The 19,479-nt window shown below is 33.1% G+C and overlaps 1 long non-coding RNA gene across 4 annotated transcripts in view; it reads left to right on the forward strand.

Moving 5' to 3' along the window:
- Positions 1 to 289: 289 nt before the first annotated feature.
- LOC118182298 (uncharacterized) overlaps positions 290 to 19,479 on the forward strand; it is a 29,082-nt gene continuing 9,892 nt past the window's right edge. The window contains exons 1-2 of one of the 4 annotated variants that reach the window (XR_004757045.2): positions 290 to 432; positions 14,591 to 14,781. This is a non-coding gene — a long non-coding RNA (uncharacterized LOC118182298). Of the gene's footprint in view, positions 433 to 562; positions 581 to 636; positions 654 to 687; positions 705 to 14,590; positions 14,782 to 19,479 lie in introns of those variants that run through there. The other 3 variants (XR_015044404.1, XR_015044405.1, XR_015044406.1) reach the window with 3 other exon arrangements.

The following is a 19,479-nucleotide window of genomic DNA, read 5'->3' on the forward strand; positions in this document are numbered from 1 at the left end:
CCGCGAAACATGATAAAAAGCCAAATATTGTAACCCATCCAGAAGCCAGTGACGTCATGGTAAACTTTTCCGTACACCTTTGGCGTGTGTCTGTACATAATTGTGACGGACTACTTGCGTTTATTATATGGGCAAGGTCCAGTAACGCGTAGCGGCGCCAAGGCTCACATAACTCGTGTAGGTCCCATGCAGCCTGTGAATGTTTGATTTATTTATAGAATAAAATTTATTATTAATTATTTATAGAATAAAATAACCGTTTACATAAATCACTCTTTAAAAAATTCTTCATGTCGTTACATTAGTAAAGTAGGTTGTAATACTAAAAAAGAAAAAGAAATGTTTTTCAATCATAAGGAGAAAATTTACAACTCAACTTAAATTGTTTTTTGTGTTATTGATGTTACATAAGGTTAAAGCGTTAAATGATAGGTATGTATAGTCTTTAATGTAGTTTAATAATATAATATTGAACTCCTCTTCTTCAGAAACCAAAATTTTTGCTTTTGAAAAACAGAAACCTGCGTCATATCCTCCTTGAAATTAGTAGAATATTATTCAAAAGCTCCCTGAAATGAAGGTTCCTTTTTTACCTAATTTTACTTAGTGAAAAGTAGTTTAAAAGTAGCATCTTATGTACTGGAAGCTTGATGGTTTGTCATGCACAAAATAATGTGTCTTTCCTATTATCTACATAATCTAGTGTAATTATAAATTTGTTTGATGTAATGTGGATATTTTTTATTTGTTATTAAAAAGTAAGTTTTTAAGGGAAAATGTCAGCGTAGGTTATCAAGTTTGAAAGTTGAACCAGTGATGATCACTAAAATATTTAGCAGAATATGTTATATGTACATATATCATGTGCCACTCGGCATAGGTTAAAATGCAAGATTAAAGAAACACGTTTGTGATTGTAGTATTTGCAGAAAAAGGGGCGCTAACACGTTTGTGATTGTAGTATTTGCAGAATAAGGGGCGCTTCCAGTTTCTCAATCTGTAAACTTTCTTAAATTGTCAGGATTAGTTGCAAAGAAATAAATGACCCTCCATATTCTATTCTCCAAAATGTTTTTGAGGAAAATTAAGTGTAAACAGTCGTGCTTGAGAAGTATAGCAGTGACAGGTGTACTCAAGAATTACACATGATTTATGATGAAGCAGGCCATTGTTTGGACATAGAATCAGGGTTAATCTTTGGATTATGATAACTTGGCGACTTTTTGGCAAATATTTGGCAACCAACCCTGCTACAGCAACCTGCTAGTTTTGTTTGTTTTCATGAAGTAAAGGCATGTTTTTTTTTACTCAACATTTTTTCCAACGATCTGCTAGCCGAATTACGCTTATACTAGAACTTTTACTACTTACTACATTCGGCCATTCTACCGTCTAAAGAATCCAACCAACACACACCACAAAAACGTTTACAAAACATCCCATGATTCAAAATTTCCCAGAATCATGCACCCGATTATGTCACAATAGGGTTTCCATAGCATTCAACTACTCAGGCTACCATAAATGAAACAACTTCTTGGCGATAAATCAAACAACAATTTCGCCATAATACAGGTGTACCTTAAAGTCTACTCTACCCTAATACCATGTACACAGCATTCTGTTTAAACTTCAAAAAAAATCTACGAATTGCACAATCTAGGCATTGTGCACAAATCAACAAACTAAACTAAAATTAATTACAAACAATTAAAAAAACAACAATAACAACAGAAGTTCATAGTAAAAAAGCAATGAACATAACATTCTATAAAATAAAATGCACATACCATAATACATTCATGAATAAAATTTCACCAGTCACACAATGTCTGTGAACAAAAGTGCCATGATTTTTCTACATCGCACGTCTTTCTGCGATTCAAATTTTCGAAAGTAACGATAAAAACTTCCTCCAAAGTTAACTTACCATACGAAAACCACGATCCAAATCTTAAACTCTGCTGACAGCCACATACTTTACCAGCAACCATTTGACTGCAAACACGCACAAGTCTATCAGAAACACCGGAACTACTCTGATATGCGCCCTCAAGTCGCCAAACATTTTCGGCGAGAAACTTCACGCTGCCATATTACTATCTAAATTTTTTGTCTACATTTCGAACTTTAAACCTAAAATGTCTCCAAAAATGCAGTTTTCGCACATGCAAAAACTACGTTTTGAACACACGATTTAAACTAAAAATCCGAAACAAAAACTTTAGATAGCAAAAACGTAAAATTTCTAACCAAAATTGGTATAAGTTTCTAACCAATATAAATTGACAAGAATCCATGTACACAGCAGTATGTTTTAACTTAAAAAAACATCTACGAATGGCACAATGTAGGCAACGAACGAATCTACGAACTACGCACACCTCGCTTTAATAAATTAACATAAGAACAATACGTTTCAAAGAATGCCATGTACACAGCATCCTGTTTAAACTTAAAAAAACATCTACGAATTGCACAATTTAGGCAAGGAACGAGTCTACGATCTACGCACACCTCGCTTTAATAAAATAACATAACAACAATAAATTTCAAATAATACCATGTACACAGCATTCTGTTTCAAAAACAACAATAATGACAGAAATTCATACTAAAGAACCAATGAACATAACATTCTACAAAATAAGAACAAGAATAAAACAAAATCCACTCACCATGAATTAATGCTTTTCCGAACAGCAAAAATACCAATTTCATACCGCCTTTAACATGCCGCCACGTAATCACTATCGTATTTACATGACAGCTAGACACACTCCAGAAAATTCATACTGTGGTTCACAAATAAATAAAGTCACAAATACCTACTTCTATCATGCACAGCCATTAAAAATAATCTCCCAGACCCTCTTTCCACACCTCCAAATACCCACTGCCCCTCAACAGGATGGCCACGACGATATTTTTTGCCGAACTTCAATTAAACAACTTCCACCATTTTATCTTTCCCCCCTAGTTTCTCAGACACAAAGCATGATGAGAACCAACGAACTCCAGCGAAAGATTTTTCGACGTCAACAGGGTTGCCATACAACACGCAATCGCGCCGAAAACCAGCGCAGAACACATATCGCCACATTTGGTGAAATTAGGGCGTATATCAGAGTTGTACCGAAACACCATTCTTCGTCGAAGTTCTCATATCAGCTCCGCATTTCAGACACGCCAGACTCCATTTTATAAGTCCTGACTCCCATAGAAATTCCAAAAATGCACTCTGATCCGCATAAACACACATGTGAACAAAAGACTCGCTAACAGCTCCAACATCGTACGTTTTAATACTAAATTTACTTTGCACACAACCTAAAATATGTGACTGAAATCCTGCCACCACGTCTCATTGCAACACAGGCTATTTCAAAACACGCATGACACGAACCAACAAGCAATTAAACCACTGCAGCAAAAGAGTTAAGTTTCAACGTCAAAAGCGTTGCCATACTAACAACAACGTCCCCAAAACCATCGCACAGCACACAATCGTGCCAAAAACCAGTGCAGAACACATATTGCCACATTTGGCGATCTTAGGGCGTATATAAGAGTAGAGCCAATTTTTGTCATATATTCTTATTCTTCATAAAAAATTCATATATAATTCTGAAGTTAAAATGAAATAATAATTGGTTAATCCACTAAAAACTACATTTAAACATTAATAAAGCGAGAACTTTCGTAGGTGATATATCTTCTTTGTCATTTGAAATCAGTGTCCATATCTGCCTTTTGATTCTTCACCACATAATTCTGATTTATTTGCTACATAATATCAGTTATACTATATTATCAGCCCATGCAGATTTGTCATGTGGGCAGTTATCACAGTAGGGTTTTTTTTACGGGCTTTCTTACATGCACTTTCATCCACTAGGGCTTTTGTCTACTATAATAACAAAGAATGTTTTCTCCAATATTATGTCTCCGTGACTCGAATGTTAATTCTAAATGTTAGGTGTATATATTTTTTAAGTGTTTCTGTGTTCCATTAATAAATTCTTTTAGAGCTAGCTGGTGTTCTGCATTTATAGAACAACAGTTACAATCATAGGAACGTCATTTTTATTTGCAATCTACATAACTTTTTCAAAACTGTAATCTCATTATATCTACATCACTGCCACTATATTCAGTGATTTAAAGACACACACACAAAAAAAAAGTTCTGCTGAACCTGACTTCTAAATACATTGTATATGATTCCAAATGTAGAAAACATTTTTTCAATTCCTGCTGACAAAGATTTTGCTGTTCTTAACATTTAGATAATATCCAGATCTTTTTCAACCCATGTATCTTTCTCAAGAGCTATTAATCTCTGTTACTCATGTGCAGTCTGGGATTTCACAGCCTCATTTTCAAAATGATTTCTGCATAAAAGTTCTGTAAAAATATAAAATGAGCTCTGCAGAAAGAATGCTAACTACAGTCAAAAGTCGTTAATCCGGACTCGTCGGGACTTCGGCGATTCCGGATTATAGATCATCAGTTTAAATCTCGTAAGATGGCATGCAGAAATTCTCAAATTAAAAATATGAAACAAAGAACAATTGTGGGTTGATCTTTGGATTATGGTAACTTGGCGATTTTTTGGCGAAAATTTGGCGACCAACTCTGCTACAGCAACTCTCTATTTTTTTTTTTTTTCCGCCGCCATTTTGTCTTCACGAAGTAAAGACATGTTTCGGTTGATCTTTACATTATGGTAACTTGGCGTTTTTTTTGGCGACCAACTCTCCTACAGCAATCCTCTATTTTTTTTTCCCGCCGCCATTTTGTCTTCACGAAGTAAAGACATGTTTCTTTTCTTTTTATCTACTGAACACTTCTTCCAACAATCTACTAGCCGAATTACACTTATGCTAGAAATTTTATCTAACAAAACTGCTTAATCATGACAAATATTCACTGCAAAATTGGGAAAAAGTGCACAATACCATAGTCCTTACGCGTTTTTCAAAATAACACATACACATAAACCATGTACACGCCGACTTATTTTTACTTAAAAAAACATCCCAGAATTGCACAAAAATGGCATTGCACACACTCTTCACTATATCCATGTACACTGCTTTTTTCTCATAAATTAGAAAAATTTCACGAAAATACATGACAATTTTCTCAATCTTTAAACCCGGTAAAAAGAACATATATGAAATTACCTGATCGTGAAAAAGTATTTACCCTTTTCAAATATGAACATTTCCACATATAAAATAAATAAAATATCCAAAAACTTTTACCTCTAAATCATTTATTACATTATACACGTCACCAACGAATTCATACCGCAACCATTACAAATACTTATTGTCAGATATTTAAATTATTTCCATGCACGTTTACTTCAACTAAAACGTATACCAAATTCTTACAAACATAAAATTCACAAAATAACTATCATTTAATTAAAATATGATTAAATTCAGAAACACTACTTAAAATATAAATGAGCACATACATTAAATTAATACATACATAAATACCCATTTCGAATTCACTTAAGTTACGGCCATGGGATCCAAAAATTCATGAACACTGTTTCACGCAACACAGAATAAAGCCAAATACAAAATTTCCAGATTTTTTCCCGATTTCCCCCTTTTCCGATTAAAGAACCGTAATTCGTCCATTAATATCACATGACATATCCCATGATCTCTCATTTCCCTCACACAAAATAATCCGTAATCGGAACTGAGTACTGCTCACATTATTACCAAAGTCCCAGGTAGTAACCTTTATCGTCGCCAAACTACCAGTTACCATATTGTAAAGATCAACCAGAAGAACATATATGAAATTACCTGATTGCGAAAATGTTTATACCCTTTCCAAATATGAACATTTCCACATATAAAATAAATAAAATATCCAAAAACTTTTACCTCTAAATCATCTATTATATTATACACGTCACCAACGAATTCATACCGCAAGCATTACAAATACTTAGTATCAAATATTTAAATTATTTCCATGCACGTTTACTTCAACTTAAACGTATACCAAATTCCTACAAACATAAAATTCGCAAAATAACTATCATTTAATTAAAATATCACTAAACCATGTACACGTCGATTTATTTTTACTTAAAAAAACATCCCAGAATTGCACAAAAATGGCATTGCGCACACTCTTCACTATATCCATGTACACTGCTTTTTTCTCATAAATTAGAAAAATTTCATGAAAATGCATAACAATTTTCTGAATCTTTAAACCCGGTAAAAAGAACATATATGAAATTACCTGATCGCGAAAAAGTATATACTCTTTCCAAATATGAACATTTCCCCGTATAAAATAAATAAAATATCCAAAAACTTTTACCTCTACATTATCTATTATATTACAAACGTCACTAATTCATACCGCAAACATTACAAATGGTTACAAATACTTAGTGTCAAATATTTAAATTATTTCTATGCACGTTTACGCAAATTACTTTACTTCCACCTTACATTTAGAACAATGCATAAAAATAATATCCTCAAATAATTAAAAATACTAACTTACCTATTCTTCTTCAGAATCTTGATCACGTGTCCGATAAACTTTTCTTATTTCTGTTTCAGGATCTTTAAAATCATACTTATAGTTCACACCAAGGTACCAGGTAAAATAAATAACTTAATAAAACATCTTTACTTCTATCTTGCACAACCTTAAAGAAACACTTATTACTACACCTTTCAATCCCACTAAATACCCATTTCGAATTCACTTTAGTTAGGGCCATGGGATCCAAAAATTAACGAACACTGTTTCACACAACACAGAATAAAGCCAAATACAAAATTTCCAGATTTTTTCCCGATTTCCCCCCTTTTCCGATTAAAGAACCGTAATTCGTCCATTAATATCACATGACATATCCCATGATCTCTCATTTCCCTCACACAAAATAATGTGTAATCGAAACTGAGTACTGCTCACATTATTACCAAAGTCCCAGGTAGTAACCTTTATCGCCTCCAAAATGTCGCCAAACTACCAGTTACCATATTCTAAAGATCAGCCCATGTTTCTTTTCTTTTTATTTACTGAAAACTTTTTCCAACAATCTACTAGACAAATTACACTTTTACTAGAAATTTTATCTAACAAAACTGCTTAATCATGACAAATATTCACTGCAAAATTGAGAAAAAGTGCACAATCCCAAACTCCTTGTGCGTTTTTCACAATAACACATACACATAAACCATGTACACGTCGACTTATTTTTACTTAAAAAAACATCCCAGAATTGCACAAAAATGGCATTGCGCACACTCTTCACTATATCCATGTACACTGCTTTTTTCTCATAAATTAGAAAAATTTCACGAAAATGCATGACAATTTTCTGAATCTTTAAACCCGGTAAAAAGAACATATATGAAATTACCTTATCGGGAAAAAGTATATACCCTTTCCAAATATGAACATTTCCACGTATAAAATAAATAAAATATCTAAAAACTTTTATCTCTAAATTATCTATTATATTATAAACGTCACCCACGAATTCATACCGCAAACATTACAGATACTTAGTGTCAAATATTTAAATTATTTCCATGCATGTTTACTTCAACTAAAACGTATACCAAATTCCTACAAACATAAAATTCACAAAATAACTATCATTTAATTAAAATATCACTAAACCATGTACACATCGACTTATTTTTACATCCCAGAATTGCACAAAAATGGCATTGCACACACTATTCACTATATCTATGTACACTGCTTTTTTCTCATAAATTAGAAAAATTTCACGAAAATGCATGACAATTTTCTGAATCTTTAAACCCTATAAAAAGAACATATATGAAATTACCTTATCGCGAAAAAGTATATACCCTTTCCAAATAAGAACATTTCCACGTATAAAATAAATAAAATATCCAAAAACTTTTACCTCTAAATTATCTATTATATTATAAACGTCACCAACGAATTCATACCACAAACATTACAAATACTTAGTGTCAAATATTTAAATTATTTCCATGCACGTTTACTTCAACTAAAACGTATACCAAATTCCTACAAACATAAAATTCACAAAATAACTATCATTTAATTAAAATATCACTAAACCATATCACTAACGTCGACTTATTTTTACTTAAAAAAACATCCCAGAATTGCACAAAAATGGCATTGCGCACACTCTTCACTATATCCATGTACACTGCTTTTTTCTCATAAATTAGAAAAATTTCACGAAAATGCATGAAAATACTCAACGTATACTACTCAAACACATTCCAAAATACTACAAACATATAACTCACAAAATCACAATCATTAAATTAAAATATAATTAAATTAAAAAACACTACTTAAAATATAAATAAGCACATACATTAAATTAATAAAAATTAGATTACAACCCTAATTACTTTAAACTAAATCATTGCTAATAACAATTTTCAAATAATACCATTTTAATTTATTTACTCCTTACATTTAGAACAATGCATAAAAATAATATCCTCAAATGATTAAAAATACTAACTTACCTAATCTTCTTCAGAATCTTCATTACGTTGCTGCAGTACTACTGCTAATTTCTAAATCCTAAATCCAGTAGTCAACTGGAAGTCTATTCACCAAGTAATAAGAAATTAATAAAATTTCACCTATACTCAAACTACTTTCAGCAAACCACGTACCCTTCCTTACACTCCTTTTCACAAAATGTCCATTTTCACCATATTTCTTGCACCACCATTTAAACTTGTAATATCCTTCCTTTCACACAATCTCAACTTATTATTATTATTATCAGATAAACACAATTCAACACAATCTCAACTTATTATTATATCAGATTATATTATTATCAGATTAAAAATTTAGAATTCACTTTACATAGTGCCATGCAATCCGAAAATTAATCAACACTGTTTCACACAACACACAATGAAGCTTTTCCAAATTAACCCCCTTTTCCGATTAAAGAACTGTAATTCGTCCATTAATGTCACGTTTCACACAACACAGAATATAGCTAAATATGAAATTTCCAGATTTCCACCCTTTTCCGATTAAACAACTGTAATTCGTCCATTAATGTCACATGACATATCTCATGATCTCTCATTTCCTTCACACAAAATAATCCGTAATCGGAACTGAGTACTGCTCACATTATTGCCAAAGTGCCAGGTAGTAACCTTTATCGCCTCCAAAATATCGCCAAAATACCAGTTACCATATTCCAAAGATCAGCCCAATTATGATCTAAAGGGTATCAAAATTTACAAAAAAAAAAAAAAAAAAAAAAAGCGCTTAATATTTATTTGTTTACTTTATTAAACATTTCTTTCAATGTAAGTTGTTTAAGTTGCTTTGTTTTATGTGATAATACTTTCTCTTTAATTCTATAAACAGACATAATTTCTTGGTCAGTTACAAAGTTCCGCTGTTCAAGTCCCGTGATTGCTGTTCCGAGAATACCGACTAACTTGTCAATCGAAATTTTTTCATTTTCACTAACCTCTTTGTCACCTTCTTCATGTATTTATCCATTTTTTGCAACAATTCCACTTTTTGTTTGATGGACATCGAAACATACTTTCGTTTTGTAGATCCTTTGGGAGCTCCAGCATCAGAAATTCTATTTGACATAATCGAAAGTTCAAGTTTACTTTTATAAAATTGCTCTTACAGTCTGCAAAAAATAATAAGCCGGATCCAATTCGAAGATTAAGGAACAACGCAATCATCAACATTAACTGAAATAGATAATTAGATAATTTTAGCTTATACCGTCCGTTATACATTAAATGCGCACGCGAAAACGCCTATACGCATGTGTCAGCACGGCGCATGCGCAGAAAGTTTTCAGCTTTGAGGTCCGGATTATGGGTGTCCAAATTAACGACTTTTGACTGTATAAATTTCAATATACTGCTGAATAAAACATTTTCTGTATACTTTTCTTTTTTACTAATTCCTATGCCTGTTCCTTTTTCAGATGCTAATACTGTTTCATAATCTGGTGATAAAAAACAAGCTAAAAATGTGCTGAGAACGATGCTGTCATATCATGCTTTAAACAATTTAAACATGCTTTATCAAAATACTTTAAACTGTTTTCAAGATCTTTCAAAGCTTTAACAGCTTCAGCATTATTGCAATTATCCTTCTAGATTTTACTCTAAGTGACTGAAATTGACATCAAATAAAAAAAGTGATTTTCCAAAGAACTTGTGACTAAATATTGTTGAGCCATCACACCTGAATTTGCTTCCACAATTTGCAAGAAAACTAGTCAGATCTTTCTATCGAGTTCGAACATATTTTAGATCACATATTTAAATCAGCTCACTAAATCTGGGTTGGACAAGCTGATGACTTCGAAAATATTTCAGACTTCAATAACATGCTGAATAATATTTGACATATTTTAATCTATGCCTAATAAATAATGCACAGGAGCTGAATAATCATAAGATACTTAATGAATTTTTCCTTTTTCTCATTTCTTCTAAATTTGCTGCATTATTGATTACAAAACAATCAATTTCACACTTATATTGGTTTCTAACTTTTTTAATGGCATCAAGACGAAAAGAATATGGAGATTTCCACATCAATGTGAAATTAAAGATTCAACAGTAATTTCTACTAAATGCAGAGCTCCTAATCTATTGTACAAACGCATACAAATGGTTTGTTATGAATATTAGACCAATCATCTGGTATATTATATACTATTTGATTAATTAAAACATTAATGTACTTATCTATTTGTTCTGCATATGTATCATTTACCACAAAAGTCACTATCTGATAGACTTGGTACACAGTATTTCTATAAATTTTATAGAATAAGGTTTTCCTATACTATAATATGATGCACTTGTAACAACAACAACAAAAAAAAAAAAAAAAAAAAAAAAAAAAAAAAAAAAATTATTTTCATCATCTCTTTTATAAATTTGAGATGCTGTTTTTACAACATCAATTTTAGAATTTTGAGAAGATGCTGCTTCATTTATTTAGACTGTGCATCAAACAGGTGCTTTAGCATTTGTCATCAGATTTATGCACAAGCCTAGATGGGACTGGAAATGACATATATTCTTGCACTGTACTAACATGGCTTGAGTAAAATATTTTACACCATTTTACTTTCTTAACTCAAAGCAACCAAGGATTTGGCCCATAGACTCCTCTAAATGACATGAATAAATGGTATTGTGTTGATTATAATTCAGAAATGACCCTCCCATTTTGTAACCTGATTGATTTTCATATATATATATACACTAGCTTAACTGTCTGGTCATATTTCAAGTTGCACGTTTGTGTTTGACTACTAATGTGACATATATGTCCCACAAAAGAGTTAAAAAATTACTGCTGGGTTTTAAAGCACTTAGAATATCCTGAATATTGCGGATCATCTTCCAATAGTTAAAAAATCAAGACGCGGCTATGCTCATTGTACACAAATGAACATTGACAAAAGAACAAATATGAGTTGCCCAATGTGTAATGTTGGGTTATGCAAAGAATACGTTACCATGTACCATACGATATAAAATCTATTTTATAAAGTTTTCCAGAATAATAGGTGTGCTTATCTACCATAAGAACACCTAAGTCGATCACTATCTGTGGGACATATGTATCCCACCATTAACTACATCTGGGACATATGTGTGTCCCAGCCTTTGGCTTGAAAACTGTTTGTCAAAAATATTCCTGCTGCAATAGAAAGAGAGCAAGGAATATACCATCCAAACAGCACAGAAGTTTAAGCTAAAAGTGGCACACTTATCCAATATGGAAGGCTGTTAAGGGTGCTATCACACGTCGCCTTGTTTCGAAAGAACAACTGTTTGGAACAATTTTTCTGCTTTGTCACAACAGCCAATCACCACATATCGCTTTGGGGTTAACACAGGGGAAACTGGTTCTCCATTACAAACAAGCTAACAGTATTCGACGCTGATAGCTGATTGGTTGAAAACGAACAACTTGCAACTTTTTTCGAAAGGAAGGAAAAAGTTGCATGTCTTTCTTTCAATAGTAAACCAGGCAGAAAAATTGTCTGAAACAGTTGTTTGTGTGAAGCAAATGCCGTGTGATATGGGCTTAAGAGAACTGTTTGCTGTTTTTGGTTTAGGTTCTCAAAGTTTAGTTTCCCAATTAGCTATGTCATCCACGTTATGCAAGCCAAGCAACATAGACTGATCTAAAAATGATGCGTCCTCCAACCGGTATAGTGGTTTGCGTTGCTGACTGCCATGCCGAAGGGCCCGGGTTCGGACCCCAGAGGAGGCATGGATGTTTGTAAATGTATAGTGTCGGTGCGGCATGGTGGCATTCTAAATATGCGGCGAGCTTGAACGTCCTCTCATGTGGTTTGGTGGAAGGGGAAAGAGGTGGGAGACCCTTGGATCCGCTTCCCCGGGGTGCTCTCCATCAAAATTGGGGGCGGAATTGAGCTAAATCGCACAGTCACCTGATTGGTGCTCAAGTCTGTTGCCAACGGCAAGCATAATCTAGAGCTTCTTGCTAGGAGGAATTTCGTGGGCTTGGGCTGACTACATCAGACACGTGAGCATAAGTAACAGAAATGATGCAATCCAGAGAAGTTATTATGTTAGTTAGAACAGAGAGGGAGAATGAAGGGGTTACTGTTGATTTCAGTTATAATTTTAATTTATATATTTTTTTTATCTCACACACATATAAAGAAAAAAGAATAAATAATTTTGAAAACCCATTCAAAGATTTGAAAGAAAACAAATAAATTTAAAATTAATACTATTTTGTGGTTAAAAAAAAAGTAATTTTTTTTTCTTTTTTAAACTTTTTTTTTCAACACTTTATTCAAATGACTTCCCTGATTATACAAAAATTTATTTCTTCACTTCAGATCTAAATAAATCCTTCTCAGTTACCATTACCATCACACTTACCATATCTGAATATTAGGAGGCCAAATTGATATAAGCCCACGCTGATAAAAACCTGCACCGATGTACATGCTACATTGAAGTTAATATTTATCCCATTTTTTATTTCAGTTACATGAAGCAGATCCATGTAAAAAGATAAATTAAAAAATAAATTAATAACAAATTATTGAACAATAAATTAAAGTAATAGAACGCATTTCATTTTGCTTGCCGGCTGAAATAAAACCCTACGTGTATATATAGAAAAGAGAATGAAATAAATAAATTAAAAACATATATCTATATGTAACGTTGTTATTATATTTATGTGACAAAAAGAAGTACCACTGGTATGAGTCCGACGAAGGGAGGTGAAAGGGAATGCTGACCACGCTGCTTCTGTTAATTGTATAAAATTATAAGGACTATAAAATGCAAGTAAATTTTCATCATGTACAGAGAATAATTTATAAATTATTTAAGTGTTCAGAAAATTTTGCATATACAGTAGAACCTTGAGATACAAGCACCTCTATATACGAGAAATTCTAAATACGAAGAAAGTATGAGCGAAAAATTCGTCTGTAAATATGAGTATAGACTTGAGTAATGAGCAAAGAGCCATGCTGTTGGTATGTGTAGCACTATTTCCCGATTTGGCTCGACTGGCTGGAATTTCCTCGTCAGATCACTCAGTGTTCTCTGATCTACGTGTTTGTGCACTTGTGAGTTAATTGGTTTTTTACATTTAATGTGAAAATAATTATTTCACGATGCCTCCCAAGTAGGTTGTTGCCTCAGATAGTGCTGCAAGAAAAAAGAAGGAAACCATGGCTATTGAAATTAAGAAGAAATCAAGATGAACAAACATAAGCGTAGTGTAAGAGTGACGGAATTGGCGAATTCTTACGGCCCTTCGATATTGACGATCTGCAATATTCTGAAGAAGAAGTAAGAAATTAAGAAGCTTTATGTAGCTAAAGGAGTTACTGTTACTTCCAAGCACCGTCCAAAACTCTTAGAATATGTTGAGAAGCTGTTGTTGGTGTGGATTAACGAGAAGCAGTTAAAAGGAGATTCAGAGTCGGAAGCTATAATTTATTGGAAACTATCATAAAGCTAAGCTATGGTTATATTATTTACCAGTGTTATTAGAAAAAATTGATTTTTGTGTTTATATTTTTGAGGGTGTGATGTATTATAAAGACATCATAAAGAAATCAAAAATCATCACTGACAGTTTTCATTTATTTGATAATGCCTATAATGCTCTGAACACTTGCTAAAATCAGCATGATACTGTTAATATTTGATCACTTATGTATAAATGAGTAACTAAATTTTACATTGGCTGCGGACTGCTGTGAAAATTTGGTATATTTGAAAAGCATCAGTATTGTTGTAGCTTTAATATTAATTCTAAAATATGTTTTTAATTTATTATAATTCTATGATGTAACATGCTGTAAATGCAGATGTTAAAAAAAATTATTAAAAAATTACTTACAATCTGCTGTATCAGGTTTTTCATTCCTGCAATTGAAGTTTCATATTTTATTTTTTTTTTTTTAATTTCTTGTTAGTATATAAAAATCTCATATTTTAATATTAAAAATGACATACATATATTTGACTTACAGGTTCACAATTTGATGGACGTATCTACTTCTGAAAAGGGATTCATAGGGTACTGGAGCCTCTTAAAACGCTACAAGTGGGTTATAATCTTTCCAACACTCACCTCTTTCTTGATTTATAAGGATTATACACGCACTTTGAAATATAAAGCTGAAAAGGCTAAACTGAAGTCTTGGATTACATAAATTTTGAAGTATGTATATTCTTTATTTAATACATTAATCTGTTTTTAAGATATGCGTGTGCTATTCTTGAAAACTTAGAAGTTTTAAAATAGGAGCAAATGTAGCATTTCTAGATGTTGCTTTTCTCTTAAGGTAGGAGACTAGTGTATATTATCGTTTGTTTAATTCTTAGTGGATGATAACTTTATGAATGGTGCCTTAAACTAGATTATAAGCAGTATAAATAAGTATTCTTCCAAATTTTCCTATCTCTCTTATATCTCTGTTTCCTTTACTTATAAATAATTAAAGTATACTTTTCTGTCAAAAAGTATAGTTCCTATTATGTACTTCTAAATTTTATTTACTGCCAGATACTACATATCTTTTAAAATATAATAGCAAAGTTTATCGCTTTTGTTTTCTGTGCCTGCCTATTTTCCTTAAAGAGTATAAAAGTTTTTATTTGTTCTTGATTTTTTTTTTAATTTAAGAATCCATTGCAATCCATATTGATATTGCCGAAATATCGTTAAAATTTCGTGATGTTTCCAGCTCTTGATGCATATGCCCGAAGGAGGCTTGACATGGAAGTCTCCAAACCTATGAAGGAGAGGTCTAAGATGGTAAATGAAGGGGGGGTGACCAATTGTCATAAAAACCAAATCCAAACGAGAGCTGCGGACCAGGAGAGGCAAGTGTTGGTGTGAAGCACATCATGACTCTTTATGAGGTGAAAAAGTAATCAAATAAAATACGAAAATGCACAGTACAGTTTAATACATAAATACAAAGGAAAATTCAATGAAAATCATATATACATTATATACAAACTGCATCGACTACATAGGGAAGTTGGAGTCACAAATGTGGGCTGCAAATTGTCTAATATATCGCTCTTCAGTCAGAATAATGTAATTGAAGACCTCCAAGAAATTTTCCATATGTGGCCAGTTTAATGCCTTATTAAAGAAGTTTTCATTAACTTTATAAAAGAAGGTCTTGTTGTTGTTGTTGTGTTCACATTACATGGAACAGTGGTTGCCAGAGCCTACTGCAAAGAGAGACTGGTATTCTATTTTCCACCCCCAATTTTGAGGAGAGCACCCTGGGAGTGATCTGAGGGTCTCCCACCAATGCACACGAGAGAACTTTCGGCTTGCTGCATATCTAGAGTGCAGCCATGCCACACTGACTCTATACATTTGCAAACCTCCATGTCTTCTCCAGGATTCGAACACAGGCTTTTCGGTACCGTAGTAGGCTTCCGTAACCACTATACTGTCCGAGCGACAAAGAAGGTCTTGAAGACTCTTTCGATTTTAAGGTCACGGTGAAGCGTGTCATTTGAAACATAAAAGTGGGCATTCAAGTCTAAAAAAAACTTATTTTGTATTATTTAAAGTTTATTCAAATCCTTATTAGAAATAGCTGCCCAAGCAGGGAAGACATAAATAAATATTGGACAGGCTATTGCTATATAAAGATGTCTCTTGCACAGTAAACCAAATTTGAAGAATTTTCCTAACAGAGGCATGAGACTTTATAACTGCAAGAGATTTTTCTCCCAACATTTTTAATGTGCTCCATCCTAGTGAATTTATGGCTTAATATAACGTCAAGATAATTTGCTTTCTTCACAATTGGGACCTCAGTGTTAAAAAGAATGAGCTGGACATCGGTTGGTGTTTTGGGAGTTCTTTTACTGATGATAAGAAGATTCGACTTTGAAGCATTAATGGCAATCCTCCACTTCGTACACCAGTGCTCAGTATGCGGAATCATTTCTTGTAATCTGTTAACTGGGCTCAGTGACCTCACGGCAATAGCGCATCGTCGGCGTAACAACCAATATAAATATTGATACTTGTCAGAGGCTTTGGAAAAACTGCGACATAAAAGATACAGAGTATAGGCCCAAGGATCAAACCATGGGGCTATTTCCGCATTCAACCTTTTACCTTTTTTGATCTAAGGTATCTTGACCAATAATCATGAAAACTTTTCAATTTTTAATAAATGAATAAATCAGGAGGGTCATTTCTCTGCTGAAATTTTTGTAAGTGAGTTTGAAAATAAGCCCTTCATGCCAGACATGGTCGAATGCCTTCGTCATGTCTAGCATGAGTAAGGCAACTTTCTCATTATTGTGAATTGCAGATCCAATAAATTTTGTCAGTCAAACTAATTGCTTTATAGTCGAGAAACCCTTCCTGAAACCAAACTGCTCTGGCAGTAATCTTTCAAGATATGGTTCCATTCTTTTGAGTACTATTCTCTCGTAAATTTTCCCTAGTCAGGGGAGTAAACTGATTGGCTAATATCATTCAGGTGTAGTGATGTCTTTGCCTGGCTTTGGGATAACAATAATTTTTGCTGTTTTCCATTTTTTGGGAAAATAATAATTCTGTAAACAGGCCTTTAAGATACTTGTATACTTAGTAAAGCTATTGATGGGTAAATTCTTGATAGTGATGCTAGTAATATCATCGTAGCCAGGGGCCTTTCTGTTTTTCAACCTTTTAATTATCTCTCATACTTCTCTGGGTGAAAAATCAGTTTTGTATCTTGCAATAGAGCCACTTAGATAGTCCTGTACACAATACTGACATCATAAGTGTAATCTCACAAGTTATCAGTCGGCATAAATTGTTTTTCAAAATGTTCAGCTAAAAACATAGCCTTATCTTTATTCATAAGTGTGACGATAATACCATTGCTGATTGGCTTATTGCATTGCACTTTTCTTTTTAAATTTCTAGCAAAAGTCCCGAACTTATTATTTGGCTCATTAAAACTGAGAATTTTATCATTCCATCTTTCAGACCTATGCTGTTAATATTCTGTCTGATACTCCTATTGTGTTTATTCACTTCTGTTTTAATCTTTGAATGCCAGGTGAGATTCCAGAATTTCCTAAGCCGGCTTCTGTCTATTATTTACTCCCTGATAAACTAGGGGAGAATGTCGGGGTTATTCTCAGTTTGAATTTTCTTAGTGGCATTTGATTCTGTTAGTGAGTGCATTTGTAAGCATTAGTTTTGAGACCCTTAAACGTAGGCAGATTATCTGTGAGGAAATCATTAAATAGATTCCAGTTAGTGACCTTTTTAAATTTAGTATCATCACATTTTGCGTACCTAGCGTAGCGACTGGCACGTTATCTGATAAGAGATCCATTTTAACGTCTAAATAAATTGGTATAGAAACAATAGAAATTAAAATGCATCCTCTACTGACGTGATTTGGTAAATAAATTAAATCTGCAGGTGCATAAAAATAAACTGGGTGATTGTTAATAAAATTTAAAAGAATTTCATCATTCTTTTTGGTCTTTCTACAACTCCATGCATTGTTCTTGACATTTAAGTCACTGGTCAGTATAATTTGGTTTATCTGTGGGGAGCAAATCAGCTAATACATTCTCATCTAAAATATTCTGTGGAGGAGGGGGAGGTGTACATAGAATTGAAATGGACAATTCGATACATAGGTAGAATAACTGGAACTGTAATAATTTCATAACCATTCCTTCAGTCTTCATTAATGTAGCAGGATTGCAGCGTATATTGGACCAAAAACTGCAGTCCCTCCCCTTTGTAACTTAACCTATTGCATTGATAGCAGCGATAATTAGCAATTTTCATACTAATGCCAGGATTAGCATGAGTCTGATACAAGCGCAATATCAATCTGATTCGTAATGAGAAAATTTGGTTAATCTTCGGATTATGGTAACTTGGCGATTTTTTGGTGAAAATTTGGCGACCTACCCTGCTACAGCAACCTGCTAGTTTTTTTTTTTTTTTTTTTTTTTGACGCCATTTTGTTTTTACAAAATAAAGGCCTCTTTTTTTTTTTTTTTTTTACTCAACATTTTTTTCCAACAATCTGCTAGCCGAATTATGCTTATGCTAGAACTTTTATGGAACAAAAATGCTTAATCACAACGAAGATTAGGTGCAAAATTGGGAGAAAGTGCAGAATCGCCCACTGCTTGCCGCATTTTTAAGAATTGCACATACACGGTATCCATGTACACATCGACCTATTTTCACTTAAAAAAACATCCCAGAATTGCACAAAAAATGGCATTGCGCACACTCTTGACTTTATCCATGTACACTGCTAAAGTCCTAGCTAGTAACCTTTATCGCCTTACCAAAATGTCGCCAAACTAACTGTTACAATATTCCAAAGAGTAGCCGAAAATTTTGAAGCTCCTGAATTTTGTGTTGAATGCTTCTAGCATTCCAGATCATCACTTGCATGGGTGCTCTCGGAGTTGTGACCTATTATCGGCAGTATTAGTAGAAGGTTTTTTCCTGATTGTTACTGATTAATTCTCTCATTTGTTGGTTGATTTGTACAAAGCCTGTGCTTTTTATAACTGAAACCAATTTGGCTGTCAGCAAATATCTTTTTGGCCTCACTGATAGTTTCCATGTAAATAAATACCTGAAGATAAGGATGTGCAAACGATTTGCTTCTATAACTCTGCTATCAAAATGTTTCGGCTTGTCCTCTTTTTTTTCTTGGGAAATTTGCTACAACCTTTAAAACTTGCAGTGTGTTATTCACTGAAATTAAATCAGCAAAGTGGCTTTTCCTTATTATTTTTGTCTGGACATTTGTTAGAGTTGTGATTCTGGGCACAACACACACATTTAGTAGGGTAATTACAACCAGCCTGGGTGTGTTTGAAGCCCTGACATCTAAAGCATTGT

Source organism: Stegodyphus dumicola, chromosome 12, assembly GCF_044657685.1.
Source record: "Stegodyphus dumicola isolate Sdum_Otavi_A_Nest chromosome 12, ASM4465768v1".
NCBI lineage: Eukaryota > Metazoa > Arthropoda > Arachnida > Araneae > Eresidae > Stegodyphus > Stegodyphus dumicola.